The sequence below is a fragment of the Lagenorhynchus albirostris genome, chromosome 17, assembly GCF_949774975.1.
Source record: "Lagenorhynchus albirostris chromosome 17, mLagAlb1.1, whole genome shotgun sequence".
NCBI lineage: Eukaryota > Metazoa > Chordata > Mammalia > Artiodactyla > Delphinidae > Lagenorhynchus > Lagenorhynchus albirostris.
This window is the reverse complement of record NC_083111.1, coordinates 3,455,105-3,483,001: the sequence shown is the minus strand read 5'-3', so window position 1 is coordinate 3,483,001 and position 27,897 is coordinate 3,455,105. Positions and strand designations below refer to the sequence as shown.

The window sequence follows — 27,897 nt, the reverse complement described above, 5'->3', positions numbered from 1 at the left end:
TGTTTGCAGCTATGACAACACACAGGCTGCAGAGTACTGTTCCTGTAGACGGTGTGGGCTCCCTCCCTGACTTGTGGGGCACCCTTCGTCTTGTAACAGGATCAGGCTTTTCGGCCAAATTCTGCTCACCCCATCCCCCAACTCATTCTGACTTCTAACTTGACCAGTACGCTTGAAATTCTGGCTGTCACAAATTCCCCCCCCCTTCCCATCTTCCTTTTGTTCCCATCACTATGGACAAAGAGCTGTGATCGCAAGTTTCCATGTATTGAAAATATTTCCATATAATAAAATATTGACTTTTTTGGTATCACATATATTATCACCATACTAAGGCCTTTGTTCAGACAGAGGGTTTTAAATCGTTAATTGATGGGAATTTGTATTTTCCAGGCAGATACTGTTTCCAAAATATTTTCCATTCTAAATTGCAATTAGCTGGGCTCTCAAAGGTGCTTGAATTGTCTAGTGGTATTCCCTCAGTTTTAAATTTTTTTATAAATAGCTTTCTTGAATTCAAATGATCTTCAAATTCTCTTATTTTACTGTTTCATGTATCTGTGGGTTTTCTCTAAACCAGGCATCTACAAATATCTTCAAGTCTTTTAGAGCAAGAACTTTCTGTAAGGAGGAGACCTAAAATTGTGACACTATCAAAACTGCTACAACCTGGAGTAATACACCAAAAAGAAAAATTGTTTCTTCTGTAGATTTATTTTCAGATATAATGGACTTGCATAGTACATTTAAAGTGGTATGTTGGTTCCTTAAAAAAAAAAAGTGTTGCTTTTTAAAGGACATGAATGTGGAAAAGTGATTTGTTGTTTTACATAACATAATAATTAATATTTATACAGTACTTCGTAAAGTATTTTTATATACAAACTTCAATTTAATCTTCAAAATAACCCTACTATAATATTCTTCTTTTTAAAAAAATTTTATTGGAGTATAGTTGATTTACAATGTTGTGTTAGTTTCTGCTGTACAGCAAAGTGAATCAGTTACACATATATATATATATCCACTCTTTTATAGATTCTTTTCCCATGTAGGTCATTACAGAGTATTGAGTAGAGTTCCCTGTTCTATACAGTAAGTTCTTTTTAGTTACCTATTTTATATATAGTAGTGTGTATATGTCAATCCTGATCTCCCAATTTATCCCTTCCCTCCTTTTTCCCCTGGTAACCAGAAGTTTGTTTTCTACATCTGTGACTCTATTTCTGTTTTGTAAATAGGTTAATTTGTACCATTTTTTTAGATTCCACATATAAGCAATATCATATGGTATTTGTCTTTCTCTGTCTGACTTACTTCACTCAGTATGATAATCTCTAGGTCCATCTATGTCGCTGCAAATGGCATTATTTTGTTCTTTTTCATGGCTGAGTAATATTCCATTGTATCTATGTACCACATCTTCTTTATCCGTTCCTCCGTTGATGGACATTTAGGTTACTTCCATGTCCTAACTATTGTAAACTTCTTTCTTTTATTTTATTTTTCACAAGAGGAAAATGAGGTTCAGGGAGATGAAATGATTCACGAGAGTCACAAATCTAGGAAGGACCGGATCCTTTGATTCCACAATTTATGCTTTTCCACCATTCCACACTGTCCACACAGCTTCACACATGCACAAACGCCACTCTACCATCTTCCTTTTAGCCACTGATGATTCCTGCACTGCTGGAAAGGCCTTCAATTCCCTTAGGTTACTAGAGCACTCAGCCTGCCTTGAAGACTTAGGACAATATGCTTTTTATTCAATATTTTTGCAGTAATACTTTCCATGTCCATAAACTAAGTTTTGGTAATGAACATAGTAACACAGTACTCTAAATTTAGCTTATCATCATAAACTCCTAGGGGAACATGTTCCAAACAGATTCCCAGACTTCTCTCAACAGAGATTCTGTTCAACCCGGAGATGGCCCCAGGAATTTGTAGTACAAGCATCCTAGTGGTCCTGGGCTGGGAAACACAGGGGCCATTTCCAGGGCTGGCAAACATTGCTTTAACATATTAAAAGTAGTAAACTGTAAATGGTGTGCACTAGAATTGTTGCAACATAGAGGAAAGCTGTAATGTATGCTAGTTTACATTTAGGGTACCCTGAGTACTATTTTTCCTAAAACACAAACTGAAAAAACTGCCTTAGGTTCTTAGCTCCCTGATTATTGTAAAATAATGAAACTTCAGGGGAAAAGACCTACTTAACTTCATCTTATCACTCTTTCCATAAAAAGACGTAGCCCGGGCCATCTTTAATGCCTTTGGCCAGTAGGAAAAAAATTGTCTCAAAGCTTTCTTGAGGTGCATCCCCTTCTGTGATTCCTACAGCATCTTCCTCCCAGAAAGAATTAATTATTTATGCTTCCCATAGATATTTTTCATAATTTTGTTAACAGAGTTCAGGCCACAGTATAGTGCAGTTGGTTATTTTTGTGAAAACTGACCATCTGGCTTCTTCCTTCTTATATCACTTTATACCACTTTGGGACACAAAATGAGATGCTTACTAGATGCTGATTGATTGTAAGTCCAATCTGATAAGAATGGTGGGAAGGGGCGTGGTATCTTCCTGGCCGCCTGAAATCCTGTTTCTTGTGTGTTCACTTCAGTTCATTTCAGTTTCTAAAGTCTTACAATCTCATGTACCGCTGGGCACATAACAAAAATCGGTTGGCCTGTATCAAGCGCATGTCTACCACCCAGGTAGCCCCTGGGTTTCAAGTCATGTTAAGAAGGTTCAAAATGGCAATCCAAATTATTTACAAGCATTCATTAAATAAATATAATTTTTTAAAAAAGGTTTTATTGCTGTGGTAACAGACATAAAGCCTTTAGACATCTGATTAACAATAGATTAATATGGAAAAGGGACTTATGGACCTTTTCTGCGCAATTTTTTTAAAATTTATTTTATTGAAGTATAGTTGATTTACACCATTGTGTTCATTTCTACTCTACAGCAAAGTGATTCAGTTATACATATAACTCTTTTTCATATTCTTTTCCATTATGGTTTATCACAGCATATTAAATATAGTTCCCTGTGCTACACAGTAGGACCTTGTTGTTTATCCATCCTATAGGTAATAGTTTGCATCCGCGAATCCCAAACTCCCAGTCCATCCCTCCCCCACTCCCTTCCCCCTTTTTTGTACAATTTTTGTTTTAGTAACTCTTCTGTAAGTTTGAAATTCTTCCCAAATGAAAGTTGGTTTTTTTAATTAGACATTAAACCTTGAAAACACACGATGCTGAGTGAAGAAGCCAGTCACAAAAGATCACATCCTGTGTGATTCCATTTATATGAAATGTCTAGAATAGGTAACTCCATAGACAGAAAATAGATTAACATCAGTTGCTTAGGGCTGGGGAGGGGGGAGTAATAAAGGAGCTGGAATGGGGTTTCTTCTTGGGGTGATGAAAATGTTATAAACTTGACTGTGGTGATGATTGCACAACTGAACTTACTAAAAACCACTGAATTGTACACTTTAAATGGGTGAATTGTATAGTATGTAAATTATATCTCCATAAAGCTCTTACTTAAAAAATTAGAAGTCAGGGACTATCTGGAAAAGACTCAGATATTAAACGTTTTATTTGAAATTGAACACTGGTTGGAAGATGCACCCGGTTAGACAACACCAGTCAGGACGGTTTTCCTCCCCAGGCACATTTCCACTTGGCAAGGAATGGATTAGTTTCTCTCCCAGGGTAGTTGATAGAAAAGGGCTCTAGCACATAAACTAACTGATTTATGATTAGTCATAGGATAATGTTATCATCTGACAAGTTTGCTTTTAAACTTTACTATTTCATGTCTTATTTTAAGCTTGAATTCATTGGTACTTGGGAGCTTCCTTAAAGCATTCTATAAATCTACTTCAGAATTCTAAATGTTTCCTCTCCTCCCACCCTCCTGCCTGGAATGGGTAAAATGAGTTTTCACCCTCTCTTTTCAGTCTTACTAAGATTAAATGGCAGTGAGGTTTGGGAACACGGATGAACTTTAAAAAGAGAAAAAAGATAAGTTTACCTTAAGTTAATCAACTTAAAAATGACACTTGTCACACTACTATATGTAAAATAGATGATCAACAAGGACCTACTGTACAGCACAGGGCACTCTACTCAATACTCTGTAATAACCTATATGGGAAAAGAATCTGAAAAAGAATGGATATATGTATAACTGAATCATTAGCTGTACACCTGAAACTAACACAACATTGTAAATCAACTATCCTCCAATATAAAATAAAGATTAAATTTTTGAAAATGACACTTGTAATTGTAGGAATGGCAAGAAATTTTAACATACAACCTTCTTTCCCTTCCCTAATACGTGCTGGTTAGTGATTTTCCCCAATCTCACTTGTTCATTTTGGGACTTGATGAAATATTTCAGAAAATTTTTGTTTAATGTTTAGTGATATTAAGTAAGGTCGGGGGGTAAATGAGCTTGAAAAATATTTGTGTAGGAGGAAATTTTCATCAGTAGTCAATATTTTATCTTTTTACATAAGAAGTGAAATCGTTTTACAAATGGATTTTAAAAGATCATGACCATGTTCTGGGTGAAAAAGCTTTCTTTAGGTGCCTGACGACTCCAAATGACAAAGAGAATAATTATTTCTCTACAAATGGAGCTCTATACTAACCAGAGTGTTTTCAGATTTAAGCATGGGTGTCCGTGGCAATATGCCCTAACATCGGAATTTCTAGAGGGTTCTACTTGGGTGCAAGAACACTGCCGTTTCGTTGTGAAGCAAGGCGTCTCGGGTGTGGGGAATGTCGGCCTCCTTCCTCCAGACCGAGGGTCTTTACTGGCTCCTGTTTAAACATCGAATTTGTCCTTCTTGCCTCAAAGAGAAATATTTTTCTAAAATTGATTGTGGTAAGTTTTCTGTTTGGGAACGCTCGTTAGAAGATGAAACAAGGGTTCTTCTATTGGTAAACAAACCAAAAGCTTACTATTCAGTTTTGAAATCTGTGGGTTTTTTTCCTACCAAAACAAGCAGTATACTGTGGTCAGAATGAAAATTTTACTCATTTTTGGTTCTTTTATTACCCCACACTTTGGGGAACTTAGTCACTTTTATTTTTGGCCAGGAAAAAAAGCGGGGGGGGCTGCAGCCTTAAAAAGAATCAAGATTTCTCAATAACCAAGTGGATGATTTAACTTTACCCACTTAAATCTATTTTTCCTCTTCCCATAAAAATGGAATTCTCTACTTTTATAGAACCAGTTAATTCCTACCATAAACAGAAAAACATTATGAATAAAATTTAATATCCAAGAAAAGACATGTTCCTTTTATGGTGCTTAAACAAAACAAACAAACCAACAACAACAAAAAATCCACAGTGAAAAATCTGAGTTTGAAAATTAAGTTAGAAATTTGCTATCACATACAGTCTCTCCATTTCTGACTTCAGAATGTTAATTGGTGGAGGAAAAGGTTTAATAATTATTGCTCTCTATACTATTCCCATTATTCAGATTTTTTTTTAAAGCTTATACCTAATCTCAGAAAACAAAGCCTCTTAATAGCGTCAGATAACATTTAATTCAAATAGGCTGAATATCAGAACAGAATTCTGTTCTATACTGTGAATGACACTAAATAATTCTATGTTCTGGTTTACAGTCTCAAGTTGAATTTTGACTCATCAGAGGCAGAGACATTTTGTAGAAGAGCCGAGTCACTGAAGGTTACTTGGAATCTGCTCTGAACTTGGAGACACTCATTCATCCCACTAATCAATCACAAAGTATTCGTTAGCAGAGGGACCTTCAAAATATCTAACAAGGGGCTTCCCTGGTGGCGCAGTGGTGGAGAATCCGCCTGCCAATGCAGGGGTCACGGGTTCAAGCCCTGGTCCGGGAAGATCCCACATGCCGTGGAGCAACTAAGCCCATGCGCCACAGTTACTGAGGCTGCGCTCTAGAGCCCGTGGACCACAACTACTGAGCCCACGTACCACAACTACTGAAGCCAACGTGCCTAGAGCCGGTGCTCCGCAACAAGAGAAGCCACCACAATGAGAAGCCCATGCACAGCAACAAAGAGTAACCCCTGCTCGCCGCAACTAGAGAAAACCTGCACACAGTAACAAAGACCCAACGGGCCAAAAATAAATAAATAAATCTATTAAAAAATATATATATATCTCTAACAAAATATCATCTTCTACCAAATTCATTAATCCAATTTAAAATAAATGCATTTCTCTTAGCCAAAAAAAAAGAAAAAAAAGAACTTTGAATTTTAGAATGTCATCGTTTTGACCTACTTTTTACACTGGAATTACTTTATTAAGTTAGATCAACTAAATGGACGTGCTACGCTGGTTCCCAGGCTGATGTGTGGAACTCATTACGGACTCACCAAGTGTTCAGGGTTACTTTTCAATGTGTTGCAGCCAGAATCAATAAATCTCTCCCCTGGTTTCTTTGCTGTACGTATTGTCCTGGTTAATCATGTATACACACAGCACAGCACATTAGACCCGGAGAAAGAGCTTTCTGATGGCGGCCAATTTTTAACTACCGTGCTGTTGAAGTTGGAAAACAAAGGGAAACTGCCCCTGTTTATTATTAAGGTGTGATGTGAACCAGGGGCCATAAATAATCTTGCTGGCCAACTTCCAGGGCAGAAGAAGGAAGGGAAGATGGAGGGAGAGGGAGAGAACCATCTTGTGAAATTGTTTTCTGGAGGAATCACACCTTGTAGAAAATCCTTCCTAAGGAGCCGCCAGTGCCCAACTAGAAAAGGGGAAATGGTCAACTCTACCAACACAGATGTGAGCTTTCTCACTTACATGCACACATAATAATTGAGACAGCATGAAATGCTTTCTAAAAACTAAATATTAAACTGAGTGAATGTAAAAAAGGTATGGTAGAGAAAATGTTAAAATATCATCTCTACAGAGACCACCCCCCCTTTCCTCACGCGATTTCCGTCCTCTTTTCTCTGGAGCTTCCTATTTGTATTCAGAGCTAAGATTCAGCGTCCCACCTGATGGGGGATGGAGGGAGCCTGTACTTCCGTGGAGCCCAGTGCAGCTACTTCCGCCCCAGCGGATCCAGGACGCTGCCGTAGCAGCAGGACACGCTCTGCCTGGTCTCGGTGGCGCCCCTATCTACCTAGCAGTGTGGCTTTGGGTTAATCATCTCATTTCTTCTTCCATAAAATGAGAGGGTTGCACAAGAGGGCTCCTGGGTGCCTCTCAGTTTTCACATTCTGGGGTTCTGTAGTTCTCCATACAGCAGTAAAACTTCAAAAGTCCCACGTCTCTGATGAAGTAGGGAAGTAGAATATTTCCAAATCTACACATTCTAGGATGCATAAAAATCACCTGGGCGTGTGGTAAGCTAGAGGTAACTCCAAGAATCTGCATTTTTACCAAAGCAGCCGAGTTAATTCTCATCCAGATGGTTCTTGAGAAGCTTGCCCTAGGGATTCTTTCAGCTTCTATTGTGGAAGGCGGCTGTGAAAATCAAGACTTTTAAAATGAGCTTACCTAGGGGTATCTTTAACATTCTGAATGAAAATAACAGCTTGTGCATTTAGGAAATTAACATATATGAAAGACAATCCCAGGAAGAGGGGCTGTAGTCTTAGCTGGGGGGAAAGTTTCTAGATTTAAGCTCGGTCGTTGCCGGTTGCGAAGAATGAGTCTGGGAGATAAAGAGTGAGAAGAGCAATGTCTCTATTTTCAATTTTAGTGGGAATTATTTACTGTAACAAAATAAAGTTCAAACTACGAATCACTGTAAAACCTCACATTCATTAAATCTAAACTCTTCATTTTATATACCTTAATACCATTAACGGTATTCAGCATTTCTCTTTCTAATCTTACTCTTTCTAAACTAGTCAATGTTTAATGATACTGAATCCAGTATTGACCCATCCACTCCCTCTTTTTTAAATAACAGCTCTTTTTGAGGTATATTTCACGTGTCATACAATTCCCTCTTTAAAAGTGCCCAATTCAATGGTTTTTTGTATACTCACAGATATCTGCAACCTTAACCATAATCAATTTTCAAAGATTCATCACCCTGAAAAGACACGCTTCGCAGTCACCGCTCCTTCTCCTCCGGACCTCCAGGGCCCCAGGAAATCACTAATGGACTTTCAGTGCCTGCAGTTTTGCCTACTTTGGGCATTTCGTAGAAATGGAATCACACGCTATGTGGTCTTTCGTTACTGGCTTCTCTTACGTGGCAAGATGCTTTCAAGGCTCATCCTTGGGGCGGCAGCTGCCAGTACCTCATTCCTCTCTCTGGCTGGCTAATACTCCATTGAAGGGATATGCCACATTTGGTTTATCCGTTCATCGATTGATAGGCATTTAGGTTGTTTCTACTTTGGGGCTATTATGAATAATGCTGCTATGAACATTTGTATATATACAAGTTTTTATACAGATTCCCGTTTTCAGTTCTCTTGGGGTGAACCATACAGTAAATTTGTGTTTAACCATCTGAGGAACTACCAGACTGTTTTCCAAAGTGGCTGCCCCATTTTACAATCCTACCAGCAGGGCTTCCCTGGTGGCGCAGTGGTTGAGAGTCCGCGTGCCGATGCAGGGGACGCGGGTTCGTGCCCCGGTCCGGGAAGATCCCACATGCCGCGGAGAGGCTGGGCCCGGGAGCCATGGCCGCTGAGCCTGCGCGTCCGGAGCCTGTGCTCCGCAAGGGGAGAGGCCACAGCAGTGAGAGGCCCGCGTACCGCAAAAAATAAAAAAATAAAATAAGATAAAATCCTACCAGCAATACGTGAGGGTTCTGGGAATTCCAGTGGTTAGGACACGGTGCTTTCACTGCCATGGACCTGGGTTCAGTCCCTAGTCGGGGACTAGATCCCACGAGCTGCAGGGTGTGGCAAAAAAAAGTGAGGGTTCCAATTTCTCTACATCCTCACCAATACTTGTTATTATCAATCTTTTTGATTATGGCCATCAGAGTGGGTATGAACAGGTATTCTCATTGTGGTTTTGATTTGCATTTCCCTAATGACTAATGATACTGAACATCTTTTCTTGTGCTTATTGGTGATTCGTGTAACTTGCTTGGAGAAAGAGTCCTATTCAGACTCAAGCTCATTTTGAAATTAACTCGTCTTTTTACTATTGACTTGTAAGAATCCTCTGTATATTCTAGATCCAGGTTTCTTATCAGATATATGAGTTACAAATGTTTCCTCCCAGGTTGTCTTTCACTCACTTGGTGGAGTCCTTGAAAGCACAAAAATTATCAATTTTGATGACGTCCATTTTTGTCTATTTTTCCATTGGTTGCTTGTGCTTTTTGTATCATATCTAAGAAACTATTTCCTAATCCAAGATCATGAAGATTTATGCCTATGTTTTCTTTTATGAATTTTATAATTTTAGCTATTACATTTATGTTTGAACTATTTCTCACAATTATATTTATTTTTAGTGATTAAAAAAATAACGAAGTTTACCATTTTGACTATTTTTAAGTGTACAGTTCAGTACACTCGCATTGTTGTGCAATTAATATCCAGAACCCTTTTCATCTTTCAAAACTGAAATTCTATAGCAATTAAACAAGAGCCCACGCCCCCAGATGAAAGATGCAACCATCTTTCTACTTTCTGTTCCATGAATCTGACTACCTCCTAAGAGTAGAATGTTTGTCTTTTGTGACTGCCTTATATCACTTAGCATAATGCTCTCAAAGTCTATCTGTGTCGTAGCATGCGTTAGAATTTCCTCCCTTTTTAAGGCTGAATAATATTTTATTGTATGTATAGACCATATTTTGTTAAGTGTTCAATGGTTTTGAGTTCATTGTTGTTTATGGTGTGAAGTAGTCCAATTTTATTTATTCTTTTGTACGTGGAAATCCAGTTGTCTCGGCAGTACTTGTGGCACATTTATTCTTAGCACAGATGAGTAACTGAATTTATTTTTTATTTTTTTAAAATAAATTTATTTTTGGCTGCGTTGGGTCTTCGCTGCTGCGCGCGGGCTTTCTCTAGTTGCGGCGAGCGGGGGCTGCTCTTCGTTGCGGTGCGCGGGCTTCTCATTGCGGTGGCTTCTCTTGTTGCAGAGCACGGGCTCTAGGCGCGTGGGCTTCAGTAGTGTGGCTCGTGGGCTCAGTAGTTGTGGCTCGCGGGCTCTAGAGTGCAGGCTCAGTAGTTGTGGCGCACGAGCTTAGTTGCTCCGTGGCATGTGGGATCATCCTGGACCAGGGATCGAACCCGTGTCCCCTCCATTGGCAGGCGGATTCTTAACCACTGCGCCACCAGGGAAGCCCAGTAATTGAATTTAAATGACCATTATTTCAAACTCTTAAATCTCGGGGGCGGGGTGGGGAGGTAGGGTGGGATATCCAAAGTCTGTTTTAAAAGAAATAGAGCATGATTAGGATACTTTGTGTTGTGAGTGATCATCTGTATTTCAAGACAAGTATTATATATATTTTTTAATGTGAAAATGTCATGTTTTTGCTTCTTCCTTGTACTCCAGAATCTTTCTACCTTTTTCACTTTATTTACTATTGGGAAGCAGACCATCACTGCATGTGCTGCTTTAAGAGAATTGTGAAACTGAATAATTCAAACCATAACTTTAAAGTATTCGATAATAATTATTATTACCACCAATACTTAAATATACTGGGTATCATAAAATATGCATATGGACATAGACATTAGGAAAAAAAAGAGTCAAAATCACCTCTACTTACTGTTTAAAGGGAATATCAATCACCAAGATTCAATGTATACTTGACTACCAATAGGTGGCGCTAGACATTTAGTCAGCATTACACTCATTTTTACATTGCCTATAATATAAATAACTATAAAGTCTTTCATCGGAAAAGAAACCATCTCTACAGGGAATATAAAACCACTGGGAGAAAATGGACTCTCTCCCTCATAGTCACATTCAATCTGACAGTAAGTGAAGGTAGCTTTCAATTAAAGTGACCTCACAGGGACACGTTTACAGGTTTGAGTTGTCCCAGCACCCAGTAAGACACGTCCTCCTTACTTCTATTCAGGCAGCTCTTCAGGTCAAAGATGCCATCAGTCCCTCTGGAACCTACCGAGAAGTAGCCAGGAAACTTTGGAGGTACTGTTCTTCATTTCTTTAAGTCTTGAAAGAAAAAATGCAACCGCAGCAGAAAAGAATTTGACTCCAGGTAGACAGTTACAGAACCAAACAAATGATGGAGAAAAGAACAGAATTCAGTCTCTTGTGTGTATGTCCTTTATTATTACAATAGCTGTTAATTTGATCACTGGTAGATTAAATATTATAAATATGTGCGTGTCTATTTATACACACACACATATCCTATTGATGGTTGTCACATTAATATTGAAAAATGGAAATAATAAAAAAACTGACTTTTTACATTAAAAATCTACACATTACAGCCAGATTATACATTGAACGTAGTCTTCTGGATCAACCTCATTTTTGTTTCTTGTACCTCATGCCATTGAGGGATTGTACTTTTTTTTAAAAACAATCATTTAACGTACTCTAGGAAACAGAAGTCTAACATAGAGGAGAAAGGCACAAAACAAGTAACCTGTACTCTCCAACCTATCCCTAGAGTATGTTCAACTCCTTCTGTAGATTGATTGGTTTTGGATAAACCTGGGACAATGTGAGGATTGTTCCCGAGTCCCGAACCAAATGCTGTACCTAAGGATCCTCCCAGCTCTTTAGTCCTAGGACCTCACCTTAGTCCTAGATTCATCCAGCTTTGCAGATGACCTAGTACAAGGTGAAGCTTTTTGAGACGTCTCTAAAACAGTGAAAACGCTCTTCCTCTATTTTTCAGCATTCTTGGTGAGTCCCTGCATTCTTTATTTTGTCTTTCTGAAGTACAACATACTCCCCAGCGAGATATCTGCACCCTCCCACCCAGCACCCCTACACCATTTGGAATAATATCAAGTGTAGCATCCTATAGTGGAAAGTATCCACTATGCTTACTAACACCAAATGAAAGAAATATATGGAGAGGATGAGCAAAATATTTTTTAATAGTTCCAGATAATGCAACACATGAAGCTTCTTCACAAATCATTTTCCTTCCTGTGATGAAAGCCAGGCATTTAAAATTTCATGTGAATTCGATTCCAATCAAAACCACTGAGATTTCTTGGTTCATCTAAAAATTTTTATTGGTTAATTTTTCATTTACTTCCACTCATCTTTAGCAATTTAGGTTTGGTAATTTATTTAGCATTTATAAGAAACTATTGCCCTTCCTGGCAGGACTCCATGGGGTACTGAGTATACTTACATATTTTTGTTTTGTTTAGTTTATTTATTTACTTATTTTTGGCTGCGTTGGGTCTTTGTTGCTGTGCGCGGGCTTTCTCTAGTTGCAGCGAGCAGGGGCTACTCTTCATTGCGTTGCGCAGGCTTCTCATTGAAGTGGCTTCTCTTGTTGCAGAGCATGGGCTCTAGGCGTGCGGGCTTCAGTAGTTGTGGCACGTGGGCTCAGTAGTTGTGGCTCACAGGCTCTAGAGCGCAGGCTCAGTAGTTGTAGCACACAGGCTTAGTTGCTCTGCAGCATGTGGGATCTTCCCAGACCAGGGCTCAAACCCGTGTCCCCTGCATTGGCAGGCGGATTCTTAACCACTGTGCCACCAGGGAAGTCCTTATACTTATATTTTTATCACACCCCAGGTAACTCCTTAAAGGCAGGAGAGCTTTCGGTAGACTGCGTAAATTCATATGCTTGTCTAGTGTTTTTCAGAGTAGGATCCATGGACCTTAGGAAATTCCAGACATTCTTGGGGTTCTGTGGATTTTCTATGAAATTTAGTAGTTTTTGTTTTTTGATTGGTTTTCCTGTGTCATGAAGATAACCAGCTTATAATCACTGACAGTTTCAATTGTCAGGTTGGATTGGTGTCTACCCACAGTGGCACCAAGCAATATGACTTTAACTGTTAGGAGAAAAAGAAACTTGGTAGGTGGGCAGGGAGTGCGGGGTACCTCTTAGTAATGCTTTGTTGCTGTTTGAAATTACACCCCTCTAAGTTTTCAAATAAAATTTGAATGATGTTTAGTGTTTTCTAAACACTGTTTAAAACTTTTCTGTTTTAAAATATGGCAGGTTTTTAATAAAATTTAAGATAATTAAATAGTTAACATTTCTTAAAATTTCAGGGTTAGCTAGCATTTCACTATCTGAATCAGAAACTTCACTGTTGAGATACAGACTACTATATATAAAATAGATAAACAACACAGTCCTACTGTGTAGCACAGGGAGCTATATTCAATATCCTATAATAAAGCATAATGGGAAAGAATATGAAAAAGAATATATACGTATGTATGTATATATAACTGAGTCGCTTTGCTGTACACCAGAAACTAACACAACATTGTTAATCAACTCTACTTCGATAAAAAATTTAAAAAAGAATCTTCACCGTTGAAATAGCTAGCAGGCGGTATACTACTAATATCTGCACTAAAAATGTATTTGTTAATTTGAATAAAATGTACTAAATAATTTTTTTGTTGGTAAAAGTTGTAGTGACTCAAAGGATTATGGCGCTTTTGTTCTTGCATAAATGTATTACAGCATCTTAATCCCCTCTTCCAAGCCTTCGGGGCCAACTAGAAAGAGAATATGATGCGTATTAATTAATAACCCACAGAGGTAAGGGACAGCACCCTGTAAGCACACTAAAATTTCAGCACAAAACAGGAACATTCACACTCAGTGGATAAATGAAATTAGAAAGAACCCTCAGCATCAATTCTTTTCTGCCAAATAAGTTGTACAATTTGGCAGAATTGTTGTACAAATACTTTTGATTGTACAAAAGTTGTACAAATACTTTTGATTCTCCATGTTTTTTTTTTGTTTTCTGATGTTTAGAATTTCAGATGAGAGGCTGTGGGCCAGGCAAAGGCTCCACCCAGCCCAGGTGGCCTTACATCAGAGTAAAGTGGCAAACTGTCATCTGGGTGCTCTTTGGAGTGACCGAGGACAGACAGGAAAGATTTCTTTGGGTCTAAAAGATCAGGAGGTACGACTTTTTAAATTAATTGCTAAACATTTATGCATTTGGCAGGATTTGGCCCAAGGTTTGCAAGTCTCACGAGAGAGACTGTACAGCCCCAAGTACCTCAAGTTGTGGGAGGTTATGATATTCATCAACGGTGCTCGGTCACGTGGATTTGGTCAGCGGGCTCATCACAAGTGGTGAAGCCTTCAAGCCCATTAAAGTGGGGAAGAGCATGGGTGTTTTTGTCTCACCTACTTGAATTTTACATTAAGTCCTGTAAAAACTGCACGTAACCCTCGCATAGCTGAGACCGGGTCCTGTCGGGAGTTTTTAGAGCTGCTTGAACTTGGGATACAGAATGATGGACTTGAACACATTCTACCACCTGAACTTTTCGTGATTTTGAGAGAGTTACTACTTGATACCTCAGGATCGTAGTTTATAAATTGGGAAATGATTCATCATGAGGACTAAACCAGCTGGGGTCAAGCACAAGGCCATGAATTTTATAAGAATTTCGAAGATGTGGGCTCTCTGGAGCGCCAGCAGTCAGATCAGAAGGGCATGGCGTGGAGCGCTGTAGGTAAATGAGAAAACCTGAAGGACGAGCTGAACCTCCGGAGGGGTAGGAGCAGAGGAAGTGGGGTTGATGTGGAGGATAGGCTCCCATGATCCCCTGGGTGTGTTACTCCAGCTAAGCTGGGCTCTGGAGCAGCACCAAGGGGGGTGGGGCAGCACCTGCGCTGGAGGTGGAATCAGGGGCTGTTTCCATCCCTCCGTCTTTAATTTCTATACCAAGACCATGTCCTGTAAGAAGCAGCTCAGTTCCTGTGCCTTCCAGCTGCAATAAATAATTCATCACAAACTCAGGGGAAATGAGGAATAGGTGTCATTTATATAACACCACGTTTTATAGTCTAATTCAAATCTTGGCCCTGCCGTTTATGTGTGTGACGCTGTGCAAATCACTCTGAGCCCCGTCTTTACAGCAGGTTATAATGGTACCTGCGTCCCACGGCTGTGGTCAGTGCGATGCCGGCTTGATGCACTCACACTGACCTCAGTGCTAACCTTGGCAGATTTCAAACGAAACATCTAACCAAACAGGGTACGTTTTCATGCATTGCTGTTGTATCCGTAGCTACCCTTGGGAGGGAACGCAGTTCACAGAGGTAAACACAGCAGCCAGAGAATGAATAGCTGCACATCAAAGCCACTCCCAGGGAGGGGGTCTGTGACAGCAGCTGGTTAACGTGTCACTAGGGGCTCTCTGAGGGCACAGTTCGGTTTCATTCTTTCCTTTCTTCCTTCCTTCCTTCCTCCAGTCCACTCCACTGCCAAGGGCTGGGGGGGTCACCAATGCTGGGGACACTTGGGGCTTAGAAATAGGTTTCAGACATGTTTTAAGATAATGCTAACTGATTCCCTCCTTTTGAATATTACTTATCTCACCAAAATAAAATGACTTGGATAAAGACATATATTAAAATACCTGCTCCTATATATTAAAAAAAAAAAACTACACCACAGACAAAAAAGAAAAGGCATGTTCTAACATCACAGATTATGTCAGGAGAGCAGAGGCATATTTGAGGTGATGAGAATTATCAATAAGGAAATTCAGTCCCGCAGGTTCTCGGTAGACACGCCACAGTCTTTCCTTATCTCTCAAAAGGTGATACAAGTCAGGAGTTGGAGAGTATCAAATCTGATAAGTTTGGTGGATAAAGGAGTCTGGAAGAAGAAAGGAAGAAAATGCTGAATTCTCAAAGGGCAGAAATTCCCTCTGCTTCCAAGGGTCCCGGTGGCGGCCGGCATCAGTGGATGGACAGACCACCCAGACTGCGTTTTCTCCTTGCCGGACTCTGTCTGAAGTTGTAACGACCGGAATTCTCCTGTTCTCAGGGCAGCCTCCCGCCCCTGGAGCGGGCAGAGAAGTGACCCCATGGGATAAGCCTGCTGGGCCATGCCTGTGACTCAAACTGTGGAGTGGAGATCCGAGGTGCAAATGTGCTAGAAAACATCCCTGGGGGGAGCTGGAGCACACTTAAGGGACACCCGCCGCCTCGTCACGGTGTTTACTATTTTCAGTGGTTTTCAGCCAAGAAGCCCTTAGTTAGGGGCAGCTATGGAATCTGGCATCTCTACTTCCACCTCGGAAGGATGGGTTTCTCCACTGCTATGTCATCTACTTTCTCTAAAATAAGCAGTCAGAGGTAATCCCCAGCCCAACCCAGCCAAACTGCGCTCTTCAGCCTGCTTGATAAGAGATGAGCGAAAACAGACCTTCTCTGAACAATCAAAGCAAATCTGAGGAATGTTTACAGGTCCAAGAGGCATAAACTGTCAGGGTGGTGATGGGGCCGGTCACTAAGGGACTAAGGGGGTCACTAAGACTAAGAGATGACAGGCTGGGAACACTGAAAAAAGCCACGGGGGCGTGGTAGGTACCAGCAGCCAGGCGGGAGGGAGATGGAGGGACAGAGGGCAGAGACCACAGTCCTGATGCTCCCCAGGGAAAGGAGCCCCATCAGAGGGCCTGGCTTGACCCCTGTAGGGAGATGATGATGTTTGCGGTGGCAGGGGGGTGGGAAGCAGCTGAGCTGGGCGACTGTGCCGTGGCCTAGGAAGAGCCAGCCAGGGTGGGAGGAGGTGTCACCCAGAGCCCGCTCTGCTGATTTGCTCTAAGGCAGCCCAGGTAGAGAGAGACCCACCCAAGGATACTGATCACAGCCAGAAATAAACAGGAAATCTGGAAGCACGGGCCCGCCTCTTGCTGAGCCATGTCCCAAACTGCTAGAGCGCTTGTGAAGGGTAACCTGAAAGCTCAAGAACATTTCCTCTTTAGAAATGCCCTCTGATGTGATCTGTGAGCACGGCAATCGTGTTGCTGTCCTGTCCTGCCCGGCTTTGTTCTCTGTAATTCACATGTGTGTGGACTCACCTCAGTTCAGCTCAAATATCCAGGGAGATGGGCCTGTTCTCTTCACTCTCGGTCGCCCGTTTGGCCAGAGCCTATGAAATTAGGCCTTTAAGTACCTTCCAATTTTGATATTTATTATAATAGTGTAAGATTCTGATTATATTTTTGAAAGGAAAACCAATATGATGGTCACTGAGCAGTTCAATAAAAGAATTCCTGATGTGAAAAGGAGGAGTTTAGGGTTCTGAGCTCACAGGGGCATGGCCACTTGGAGCAGGAGCAAAAGGCTTTAATTCCCCAAATCAGTTCTGTGTGTAGACCATGCTTTACTTTTAACAATACATCAAAAAATATTTTCCTGCTTTGGAAAGATCTTCTTTAATGACATTGAGAAGGAGAATAATATAATCTGCAACTTAAATTAAGGATTCAGAAGCAGTTAAGCTTCATCTAGTGAAAATTCAAACGTGTCTTTTTTTTTCTTGGTTGAAACGCCACGGCATGCGGGATCTTAGTTCCCTGACCAGGGATCAAACCCATGCCCTCTGCAGTGGAAGCATGGAGTCTTAACCACTGGACCGCCAGGGAGGTCCCAAAACATGCCCTTTAAATCAATAGGAGACGAAGCACATGAAATATTTCAGTGAACGTGAAGGTCTTAATATAGTTAAGTATCTTAATTATTTTTCTGATGGATCCAGGAATTTTTCTTTCAATGTGACTGGCTCACGGTAGAAATAACTAAATTGGCTGCCATACAAGACAGCTCTTTCTAATATGAACTCTATAAATATCGTGCTTAGTACTTAAACACAGCAATATATATTCAGAGTTCTAATTCTCAGTGGATCTCCAGACCAAAAGTTTTGTAAGAAATCAAGGAAGAGGGTTACCATGTGTGATATCTATTTCCTTTTTAAAACAATTCCTAGATATTTGCTAAAGACCAAAGTTTCGAATCAAAATGTTTCTGTCGGTTTCCATGTGGACGCTGCCACAGGGCCCATCGCACAACACACGCCACCTGGAACTCAGACCTGGAAGTCTGAAGAATCGTGTGGATAAACTGTTGGAGAATTCCCTGGCAACAGGGCCTCAGGCATCTTCTAGCCAGTTGGTCCTATGAAAGAGATAAGCCATTTCAGCCACACATGTCATTATCCAGCTTTGGAACGCATCCAAAGGAAACAAGAGAGGCTTCTGACATCAGAAAACACCTGTTGACTTTGGAGCATCTCTATCAAGGAAGGCAAAGCACACAGCAGATGTGAGCCTGCTCTGCGGGAATAAAAGGAATGTCAAGTATGAAAAAATAAAAATCAAGAGGAAATGGAGATAGACACTTTCAGATTCTTCTACCTCTTTGTAAATATGCCATTAACTAGGCTAATTTTTTTTTTTAATTTGTCCTCAAAAACAATTCTAGGATGGTATTTTCAGTTTTCCATTGCCTTAAACAAAAGTCTGGTTATAGATTTTTTTTTTTTTTTTGCGGTACGCGGGCCTGTCACTGTTGTGGCCTCTCCCGTTGCAGAGCACAGGCTCCGGACGCGAAGGCTCAGCGGCCATGGCTCACGGGCCCAGCCGCTCCGCGGCACATGGGATCTTCCTGGACCGGGGCACGAACCCGTGTCCCTTGCATCGGCAGGTGGACTCTCAACCACTGCGCCACCAGGGAAGCCCTGGTTATAGATATTTTTAAAGATCAATAGATATATGACCTCAACCCCCCAGTTTGGCCTAAAATGGTCATAGTAACTATCGATAACGAATGATATTATGAGGAAGTAGAGTCAGTTTTCAAAAGGTTTAGCAATATTTATCTAGATATTTATCTATATTATTTGAAAAAGAAAGTGTTGAGATAAAAGTTCTTATAAGTATTCTTTATCTGAATTCGCCAGAATCAGGAGAAATAGATAAGAAGCCTTCTAGAGAAAAAGACAGTTAAATTTCCAACATGAATTGTTGGATAAAAATAAAATTAGTGGATTGTTTGTCAGAGTCCTCTTTCTCTGCCTGTTGGTGTTTCCTGACCGTCTGTCCCAGGCTTCTTCTCTTCCCACTGTACACGGCCTCCCTGTTCTATCTCTTCTCCCATGAGTGCCGAGGACCCCCAGACACACCCCACACTCCTTCCTGAGCCCTGCACCTTTGCGTCCAACAGCATGCTCGACCCCTACAGTTTAATCTTTCAAAAACAGAACTAAAGCACGCAAAAAAGCATGAGAGCTAATAAATGAATTCAGCACCTTCCCTCAATCTTGGGCCGTGTCTCTTGAACATCCTGAGTCTGTCACATCCCCTCCATCCTCACGCCCACCTTTGTGATTCATAATGCCATCATTTCTTGCCTAATGACCACAACTGGTCTCCATGTTTCCAAGCTTGCCCTCCTCCAGTTCATTCTCTATGATTTAGCCAAAGGCAGTGATCTTTCTGAAATACATGATCCTGTTTTAAATTAAACCAAGATAATTTCTCTTTATCTCCCTTTGAACCTTTCATTTTTCTTTCATACATATGAGTAAATATATATGATTTGGAGACACAACAATGAGAAGACATGATCTCAGCCGAAGGAGCTTGTAGTCTAGAGGGAGGCCCCAAAAGTATACAGGCAACTGGGGTGTATCACAGTGAGTGCTGGAGAGGGTCGTGATCACGGAGCCCGGGTGGGTCAGGAGAGGATTCTCGGGAGTGGTGAAGTCTTGGCCGATGCTTGAAGAATGAATAGGAATTATTCAAGCAAAGAAAAGGAAGGGAAATTCCAGAAAAGGAGGAACCTTGTGCAAAAGTCTGGACGTAAGAGGTTCCTTATGGAATCTTCAAAAGACAAGGAGAAGCCCATCACCAGGGTCTCATATGGCCTCTGTGGGAGTCAAGTCCCTTTAGTTAGAAAGAAAGATATCAGCTCAGATGGATTTAAACAAAAAAGGGCCTGTGTAACTGAACAGACCGGGGGTGACATGGCTTGGGCAAACCTGGGTCTCAGTGGCCGACGTGACAGAGGTGTGTGTGACCCAGGTTCTGCTCTGTCGGCCCATCTCTCTCGGCAGGTCCAGGGTCCATGTCCAGGTGGCCACCAGCAGCTCCAGGCTCAGATCCCCCAGGGTGCACACCCAGCAGAAGGAGCTCTTCCTGAACAATAGTTCCAGAGACTGATTTTTCACCCGGCTGATGGAAACAAACGGCCAAGCCTGCATCGGTCACAGTACCAGCAGGACCACGCTCCCTCTGCCTGCCAGCCCTGGAGCTGGACTGCCCGGAGGAGGTGGAGAGGCGCGGCGGGGGATCAAAGCACAGGGAGGCACGGGCGCGGGAGGGACACTGTGGCCAGAGGTAGGCGGAGGGAGTGACGGACAGGCTGAAACACCTGCCGCCTGTGAAACCAAACTAAGCCTGCTGGGTTCCTTCCGACGGGCATCGGGGTCCCCGACCCACAGGCAAGAGACGAATCCCAGTGGGGACAGTGATGGAGGCGGCAGCATGGGAGACAAAGACCCCTACCTGGACGAGGTTGTATTAATTCAGGTAACATACTACTGTTACTGAAATCAAAATAGTGTCGCTACAAATAAAGAACACGGTGAATTTGAACGATACCAAGATGGCAGAACTTAGGTAACTGGTTAAAGGTAGCAACTACGCAAGTGGAGGCTTCTGTTCCGGGGCTGGGGAGTGGGGTTGAGAGTGACTCCCAGGTTAAAGCCTCGGGCCACTGAGTGAGCAGAGACCATTGCCTCGGGGCAGGGGCAGCAGCCGCTCCGCGAGGCACCGGAGCTCAGCGGCTGCAGTGCACCTGTGTGGCGTCCGAGTCCCGCAGACACAGGTACCCAGGGCTCCTAGCCCCAAGCGCGGGGGAGGACCCAGGGGGTGTCCGGCTCCTGCCGCCCGTTCATTCAGGATGGAGAGTGGTGAAGAAGACCCATTTCCAGCTGTAAGTCCTCAGGGACGAGGGCCAAGTCCACAGTGATAGGGAGGGACGGTGCTGGTGGATGGAGACCCCCGCCCTGCCCTAGGAACCCTGGGAACCCAGGGAGGCATTCTTAGCGATGAAACCTCAGGCATCATTCAGAGGCACAAAAGCTTCAGGAGATGAGACGGAGAATAAATTAACTTACCAAATATGCCAATAAAATTTTAGAAAATAAAAATATAAAACAAGAAACAATAATAATAAAAAAAATAATTAACTTACTAAGGCACACTGTGCTCCGGAAATCTTTGTTTCCCCTAATATGTTGGCCCATATATAAAAACAGTCGACTGGCAGCTGGCCTCTCTCCTAGGGGTCCGGGAAGCAGGACCCGCCACGCAGGACTGGGCGTTTCCGGGCCACGGCCAGGGCTGCAGCAAGAACAGGATTTGGGCAGAGATACCTGGAGGTCTGGGCTCCCTGATGCCACGTTCTCGACAATTCTGTGCAAAGAGCCAGAGGCTGCTCTGCGGTCTCCCTTCCAGGACTAAGCCCTGAGCATCCCTGGGCGAAATGGCTCATGTGACCAAAGGCCCTGAGGATGAGCCAGAACTGCAGGGTCAACCTGGCTTTCTCCTTCCAGATTCTTCCCCAAGGGTCGGGGAGAGACAGCCCAGTGAGCCCGAAAGCCAGTCCTGGTGGGCAGCAGAGAAGGGTCCAGAGGCCCTTGTGAAAGGGCAGGCGCACTGAGCTCTTGACTAACCCACAGCTCCATGTCCCTCCCTCTCTGTGGTTTTCAGTCTCCAAAAAGGAGGCAGCCTGGGGTGTATGAGGTACTGCTTGCCACGGCCTAAGGAGAAGTGAAAACAACGTTGACTTCAGGTCAGAAAACTGTCGGGAAGACTGGAGAAGCGCTGTGTGTCACGGTGAGGAAACAGACCAGGAGGGAAACAGCATCTGTGTTTCCACGGGTCATTATAACATCATTAAGGAAATAGGAGAAAGCCATTAGCGTGACATGAATGTGTCTGTTTTTAAGGGGCTCTCAAACAGGTGAAACCTCAGTTGCACGTGTAGTTTTCAAAGTGTCCATAAATGATGCTTTACTTTGGCTACTTCACTAGTTATTGAGTATGTGATGACTCTTAAATATTCCATTCCTAAATTACCTCTAAAATTAAGACTGAAACAATAAATACCTGTAACACTGATACGGCAAAGAAAAGAGCTCTCCCGTAAAACTCACACAAAGCTGAGCCCTGGTCGAAATCAGTATGGTTCGTCAGTATTTATTTGGACAGTCAAGTGTATGGAGGATGTGGGCTAACTTGTGAGCCTAGGGTGCTGGAAAAATAAGGAAGCACTGCGCTTCCTTCCTCGGGCAAGATCTCCACGTCTGTTATCTGTGGGGATCTCTCGACTGCAAAGCAAATCACAGTGTTCTATGTATAGCTTTGTTGATTGACGGGGTCTCTAAGGCACACACCCAGGGTTTGTTTCAAATGAATAATGTTAACAGACAAAATGTCTAATAAACCTGCAATGTTGTCTCAGGCGATGGAGAGAAAGGGAAGATCTTTGGATGATTTAGGTAGTTATTCTTCTTGACCTTGGGGTCCTTCTGTCTCAAAATGATAGGAAGATTGGATTCTCCTTCATGGGTTCAACAAATGCAGGTGTGGAGTAGGGCTGGAATGAGGTACCTCTCGCTTCTACAGAGCGGTGGTGTCTTACCCTGGAGAGAGTCTGTGGGCCAGAGGAGCCGGCTTGTTTATTGCCCTCCAGGATCATGGCTTTTATTCCCAAATGGATCCCTCGGGGTCACACTGAAAACTGCAGCTTAGCAGCACGTGAGGGACCCAGCGGGGACCTGCTGTGTGTGCAGCTTCCTAGAACCCCGCTGGGGGAAGGGCTGTTGGAAAGACCGCAGGTCCCTGCAGGGGAGGGACTGTCCGGGGCACCTTCAGGTGCTATCAAATTGTTACGGGCGCCTCAAAATCAAAAGCAGCTTCATCTAGCACCTTCTGTAACAGCTCACCGTGGCCGGCCTCGGTGTCAGTGCATCAGCTCCCTTCACCGTCCCAGAAGCCCCACGACAGGGGTCAGACAGACCCAGACACGGCTGGAGGAGGCGCCCGGGCCGCGGGAGGCCAGCCTCTGCCGCTCCCTGCTTAGCCAGGCCTACAGTGCGCTGTGTGTCAGACTACCCTGCGTGAGGCCCACCTGCCGTCTTCCTCTCTCTCTCATCATTTGCAAACACATACAAAAGATGGCTGACTAACCTCTTCCGACCTGGGGAGCCAACACCAATGCCCTTCACCTGGCTTGGCTCATGGATCTGAAAATATGTCCTGGACTTTGGGAAATGCCCAAAGGACAGTCTTTTCAGGGAGCAGAGAAGCAGGTGATGTGATGTGGCAGAGGGTGTGCCGGAGTCGGGAAACCCAAGTTCCGATCCCGGCCTTTCTCCAGACCAGCTGAGTGACCGTGGCCAGTCGCTGCCCCTCGGCCTTCAGTGAGGCAGCAAACGAGGAGCTGGCCCGGAAGACGGCTCCACCCGCCTCAGGCTCAAACACTCCACAAGCCCCTCCCCTCAGGCTCAAACACTCTGCAAGCCCACGGCAGGAGGTTTGAGAGCTTTGACGGAGCGTTAAAGAAAGCAGGTGGCAGTTCAGGAAGAATGTTAACTACACATGAAACTTGATAGAGCGCCCCTATGTTTCTGCCTCTGCTCTCTGCTCACAAATCCATCTTCCCTCTGATGGACAATCTTTGGGCTGAACTGGTGAAGTCTTATTTGAGTGCAAACTTGTGACACTACTTGTTTCTAAATGCTCAGTTAATAGTTTGATGTTTGAAGAGGACTCAAAAAACAAAACCCATGATATGTACAATGGAATACTACTCAGCCATAAAAAAGAATGAAATAATGCCATTTGCAGCAACATGGGTGGACCTAGAGATGATCATACTAAGTGAAGTAAGTCAGACAGAGAAAGACAAATATTACACGATAGCAGTTATATGTGGAATCTAAAGTATGACACAATGAACTTATCTACGAAACAGAAACAGATTCACAGACATAGAGAACAGACTTGTGGTTGCCAAGCGGGGGTGGGGAGGGATGGATTGGGAGTTTGGGATTAGCAGATGCACACTGCCAAATGTAGAATGGATAAACAACAAGGTCCTACTGTGTAGCACAGGGAACTATAGTCAATATCTTGTGATAAACTATAATGGAAAAGAATATGAAAAAGAATATATAGATTATAACTGAATAATTTTGCTGCACAGCAGAAATTAACACAACATTGTAAGTCAACTATACTTTAACAAAAAGTTTTTAAAGAAAAATGAAGATTAATAATTCTGACATGAGGCTGTACACACACAGGTTCCTCTGCAGTCCTGAAGGATAGGTGGAGAATACTTTGAAAATGAAAGTTATTGTAATCATATCTTTGCAGAACATTTGCTTTCTCATCTATTCTGCTGACTTTAAAATGACTAGATGTGATGTTGTCTTTCAAAACCAGGCAAGTATTACTAGTGGGTTCACTAAGAAAGAACATTTTACTTTTAAAACATTATCACATAACACTTCTCTCAACTGTTGGATCCATTCCATTCAAATAGGTAGTTTATTATTAAACAAATAAAAGTTCCAGGTCCAGAGAAAGCCTTCATTTAAAAAAAAAAATGAAGGATTTATAAGCTCAACCCCTATGTTCTGCTACAACTTTAAAATTGTGATTAAATTTATAGCTCTGTTGGCGAAGCAATCACCGGCTGTAGCCCTGATCTCCTGTACATTTTGGAACAAGAGTTATTTCTGATTTGTGACATCAAACAGTATTAAATTTGGTATAGGATCTTAATAAAATGCTATTTAAACACACCAGAAGGAAGAAATTGAATATAATAATTGGGGTTCTATAGGCATCTCATTCATGTTAAACCAAACACAATTTTTGGAACTATTTCATCAAAGGACTGGAGCGTCAGCTGGTTTTGTCCTTATGGTGGCCCACGTCTCCAGAAAAGACAGTTCCCAGCTCCAACGTGGAGTTCTGGCCTTTTGACCCTGCAGTGCTTTTCAGAGAAAGCCTGTGTGGGTGCGGGGTCCGGGTGGACGCACACTTAGAGACAATATCAAGTGGCCACGTGAGCTCCAGCTCTGAAAAGAATTGTGAAGCTGCATCCTGTCAGAGTTTCCTCTCATTCCTGTATTTCTTTTTCCCTGTAGCCCCTTATTGGCAGCAAATCGACTATTCTTTCGTACTGTTTCTGTACATTCTTTCCCACAACGCTTTCTCTTTTTCTTTTTCTATCTCCCTCATCCCCCTTTCAGGACCTCTCCCCCCCTCCCCTCCCCCGGTAAGTCACCTGGTTTTCCTTATCTTTCCCCTGAGTTCTTTCATCCCTGCATCCCTTTTCTCTCCACATCCTTCTCCATGCTGCTAATCTCTGGGAAGAAGCAAACAAAAACTACAGGGAGAAGGAAACTCCATTTCTTCTGTAGCACCAGAGTTATTTATTTTTTGCTTATTTTCTCCAGGGTGAAGTGATTCAATATTCACACCTTGATTGAACTATGAAGAGAAATGAGTTTCTCTGATGTTGGTTCACTGAGAAAGTAAGAGAGCGCTGCTCTGACACGCCTTCCCACCCAAATAACCCCCAGCTACTTAGTGAGCTTGGATGGCTGCTGGGTGCAGAGGAGATGCAGCCCCCCTCTCACGGGGTGCTGGGGACACAGAGACTAGACAATTATCCACAACACAGCGTGACATGTAAAGGGCTGATTCAAATGCACTTCTGAATTCTCCAGATAAAGTAAGCAAATGTGCCTTGGGCTGAGAGAGAGGGACGGTCTCGGAGAGCACGTGACCTTTATGAAGAGACCTGGAAAAACCAGGAGACCCCCAGGCTGAGTTCTGCGGACAGAGAGGATGTGGCCACTCCTGACTGAGGGCATCCGCGAGCCGAGGCCCAGTGGCAGCGCAAAGCATCACTCAGAAATAGGGCATACGTGGGGGGTGGCAGGAGACACCGCTGCAAAGGTCACTAGAGCCAAATAACGAAGCCAGAGCCTGGTGAAGGATCACGAGCTCATCCTGCAGGCGAGGAGGAAGCATATGGAAGAACTTTGAAAACCAGAAGCGACAATGGACACACATGCACGTTGAAGGCTAATTCTGAAAGATGAGGCTGGCCGACCAATAGGACAGTGGCAGGAGTTGAGGAAAAGGGTGATGTGAGCAGGAATAAGGGGAGGAAAGGCAAGGAATGGATATGAGGGCCATTTGGGGGCTAGGACTGGATTTGAGGAGCTCCTGCCTAAGGCGGGGGGAGGTTAGGAAGAGAAGGGCTCAAAGATAACTTCACAAGTTTTTTAAAATTATTGTTTTGAGTTTCCTTTTTTATTGTTTCCAAATGAATGGATAATCATATTATTAACCCAAGTAAAAAGTTAGTTTGGGAAAGGGAAGTTGATGAGTTTCAGCTGGAATGTTCACTTGGAGATGCTCGAGGGACATTAATATGCATTTGAAGGGGGACCATCAAACCCAGGGAAGCAATGCAGATTTGGAAACTGTTGATGTATTGCGGGAGACTGAAGTCAAGGATATGAATGAGACACCCCAGGGAGAGCATTTAGAGAGTGAGAGAGAGAACCTAAGTTGGAACCCTGAGACTAGCCAGTGAGTAAGGGCAAGGAACACTGAAGGGGCGGGGAACAGCCGGAAGGTGGGAAGAGATAGTGAGAAGGTTAGTGTCGCAAACATCAAAGCGAGAAAGATTTTTCAGAAGGGAGAGGACACAATGTCAGAGGCTTAAGTGTGGTCAAATAAGATAAGAAACAAACACTGAATTGGATTTTGAAATTTAGGATTTATAGGTAATCTCACTGTGAAGGGCTTCAGAAAAGAAGTAAAAGAAAGCAATATTGCCAGAGGGCTAAGAAATGTGTGGAACTTGACAAGATCAAGATAATGGGTAGACAGACCAGCGTGTCTCAAACGTTTAGGTCTTGAGAACCCTTTACACTGTATGAGCATTGAGAACCCCCAAAAGTTCTTGCTTATGTAGACGACATCTATCAGTAGAGGTTTAATATTAAACATTAAAACTGAGAACTTTTCAAAATAGTTATAAATTCATTAAAAATAACAAAAACTAACAAATCTACTGTAGGCAACATAAACAACATGACTTTTTGTGAAAAATATTATATTTTTCAAAACAGGTGCTTCTTTTGTGGTTAATGAAAAGGTTCTAAAATGGACTGCGGTGAACATATAGCCCTGTGAATATACTAAAGACCATTGAATTGTACACTTTAAGTGGGTGAATTGTATGGTCTGTGAACTATATTTAATAAATAATAAAATGGTTAAAAAACCAAAAGAGTGGACTTCCCTGGTGGCGCAGTGGTTAAGAATCCGCCTGCCAATGCAGGGCACACGGGTTCGAGCCCTGGTCCGGGAAGATCCCACGTGCCGCGGAGCAACTAAGCCTGTGCGCCACAACTACTGAGCTTGCACTCTAGAGCCCGCGAGCCACAACTACTGAGTCCTCACGCCACGACTACCGAAGCCGTCGTGCCTAGAGCCCGTGCTTCTCAACAAGAGAAGCCACTGCAATGAGAAGCCTGCGCACCGCAACTAGAAAAAGACCGCGTGCAGCAAGGAAGACCCAACGCAGCCAAAAATAAATAAATAATAAATTTATTTAAAAAAAAAACACCCAAAAGAGTGAGCACAGGGTGCTTAATATATATATTTATGGGATGATTATAGTACCAAGTTGTAAACGCTTATTGAATAATTTTAGTAACACTGATTACTTAATCTCACCCTCCTCTCAAACACACAAACAATACAAAAAAGATTTTTTTTGAGGCTATTCTTCTTGGGGTTAAGTGCAGGCCATTGGAAAAAGAGAGATGTCATACATTTCCTCATGGAAATAAAATAATAGTACAG

The 27,897-nt window shown here is 42.6% G+C and overlaps 1 long non-coding RNA gene across 1 annotated transcript; it reads left to right on the top strand.

Annotated features, from left to right (window-relative positions):
- Positions 1-569: 569 nt before the first annotated feature.
- Positions 570-20,583, top strand: LOC132508173 (uncharacterized). Its single transcript, XR_009536460.1, has 3 exons — positions 570-754; positions 13,931-14,081; positions 20,043-20,583. It is a non-coding gene; the product is annotated as an uncharacterized LOC132508173 (long non-coding RNA).
- Positions 20,584-27,897: the final 7,314 nt, after the last annotated feature.